Source organism: Microtus pennsylvanicus, chromosome 11, assembly GCF_037038515.1.
Source record: "Microtus pennsylvanicus isolate mMicPen1 chromosome 11, mMicPen1.hap1, whole genome shotgun sequence".
Lineage (NCBI taxonomy): Eukaryota > Metazoa > Chordata > Mammalia > Rodentia > Cricetidae > Microtus > Microtus pennsylvanicus.
Window position 1 is genome coordinate 38,077,815 of NC_134589.1, and position 2,563 is coordinate 38,080,377.

Consider the following 2,563-nt stretch of genomic DNA (forward strand, 5'->3'; position numbering starts at 1 on the left):
CCTGGTCTTGAACTCACAAATATCCATCTGCCTCAGCCTCCCAAGTGCTGGGATTAAAGGCGTGCGCCACCACACCTGGCTCTCCACCAAAAAAGATTTCTTTTAGGGGCTGGAGAAATGGCGCCACAGCTAAAAGCACTGGTTTGTCTTGCAGAGGGCTGGGTTTCATTTCCAGCACCTCCATGGCAGCTGACAACCGTTTGTAACTCCAGTTCTACTCAATCTGATGCCCTCGTTTGCCCTCCAAGAACACTGCACACACATGTGATGGACCTACATACATAAATACAGGCAAACCATCCATACACATAGAAAAATTTTAAGATCTTTATTTTAAAATATTCAGTTTTAATTATGTGTGTACACGTGGTTGTGTGCACATGGATGCTAATGCCCTCAAAGGTCAGAAGAGGGTGTCAGATCCCCTGGAGCTCCAGTTAGAGGCAGTTGTGAGCACCCAATGTGGGTGCGGCAAGTTGAACTACTGTCCTTTACAAGTGCAGCAAGTGCTCTTAACCGCTGAGCCATTACTCTAGGCGCTGATGTGGTGGGGGGATCTTGTTGCTGTTGTTTGTTTGTTTGTTCCCATAATAGCACAAAGGAGACAAGGTAAAGTGGAACAAGGTAGCTCCCAAAGTCAGCAATGGTACTAGTGTGGATGGGATTGCCCTGGGATTCACAGAAAGAGAATCAGCTATCTGTGTGGTCAAGCCTGTATTCTTGCAGATGCTTGGTTATCTAGAGATCCACAGCTCCCTCTTCCCCTTTCTCAATAGTGCAGCTGAAATGGACTCTGGATATGCTAGAATGGAGAGAATGTGCTAGATGGGGATAATCTAGCTGCAGAAAGAATCAGGTCAGACTGGACTTCTGCTAGGAGTCTACTCTCAGATAGGTGCCCCTTACTGATACTTCCCAAAGCTCCTTGATCTAAAGAAGCGCTTCCAGGCCTGTTAGAATACACCCATTAGTCAAAACTACCATCTGCCCTTGTCATACCTATAATTCATACATATCCCCTACAGTTGCCTGTTAAATTATAAGATGCCCAGTTGAACTTTGTCTAATTTTTTTCATATGCCTGTCCCAATTGCCAAACGACCCTCACCTATATTAGACAACGATTGATGTAATATTGAAGTTGAACTGAGAATTGAGGTTTTATTTTCTGTCTTTAGTAGCTCTGTCCCACTGTCCTGCAGAACCTCTCCTGCAGGCCACCAAAGCTCTTGTCCACCGTTTGTTTTGTTCTTAACAGAGAATTGGCACTGTAGGCTCTCAGAGGACTAGGCCACCGGCCCAGGCCTCGGGCAGCCCCTCTCAGGAGGACCCCCTGCTGGGTAGTTAAGCAAAGAAACCCATCTCAACTCTGCCTCCAGCTGCTCCCTGGCATAGGAATTGTCAGCCCCAGGGAAGGGTCTTCCCAGAGAAGTGCTTGTTTCTAATAGATCTCCCCAGATATGGGTGCCCCCTTTTCACCAGTTGCTTGGAAGGTATGGTGGAAGAGGGTGCTGTTTCCAATTGGTGCCACACAGGGAACGCCTGTTTATAAGATGTGTATTCAAGAACTTTTCCCAACTCCTCTACCCCAGTAGTGTCTTTTTCTAATAGCACAAAACTTTGAGAGCGATTGAAGCCCTGAGCCTCAGGGTTCAGAACACTGAGTTACTTTTGCTTAGCATTTAATAGATTCCAGATTATTTTTGCAACTCTCACCTAATCCCAGAAGGGCGACATCCTGGTCCCATTTACATTTTATAGACGAGTGGACTGACACAGCACCTGCGCTCACTCTCAGTGGTAGATACGATGGAGTTCACTTTCTCTCAGTATATGTGTAGCAAAGGCTGCCAGAGAAATCTTTCCGTTCCGTTCTCACACACTGGAGGTTAAATTGAGGCTTTGGGGATGTATGCCCTTCATTTTCATGCTATTCTGGGAACTAAATGTCATATACTCTCTTTCTACTCGTGAAGAAAGCGACACTTGAAGTAGATGGTCCTTTGCCAAAGGTGTCCCCACTGCATCCTGCCATTTATTGTGTTCCGCGTAATACCAGGCATCATGCTTGCTTATGCGTAGGCATTATCATCGAATCTTCCCCCAGACCCCAAAATCTACGCATCCTTATCCCTGTTTCCCCAGGATAAGATGTTCAGAAAGGGTGAGTAGCCCAAGTCTACACAGCCTGCTGGTGGCTGGGGCGAGACTCAGAGCATTTCCAAAGGAGCCGGTCTCAAACTTCAAGCCCCCAGCTCCCTGACTCCAGCCCTGGCTTCTCCTCCCTTGGTGACCTCGACCCGCACCTGACTGAAACCACAAGCCCTGCGCAAGCCAGGACCCTTCTTTACCAAAGTCCTAGGTAACTGAAGGACTAGGAGACCTTTCCGCTCAGGTCCTTCCTGGAGAGACCGGGACCAAGGAGGAGAGTGGCATCAGGCGCCGAGCGAGGCTGCACAGCGGGCGGAAGAGTCTTGGGCGAGCTGCTTGGCTGGTGGGTGGGGCAGAGCCCGGCACTCCCTCCCCTCCCCTCCGCCCTCTCGGTCCTCCGGTCGGCCCACCG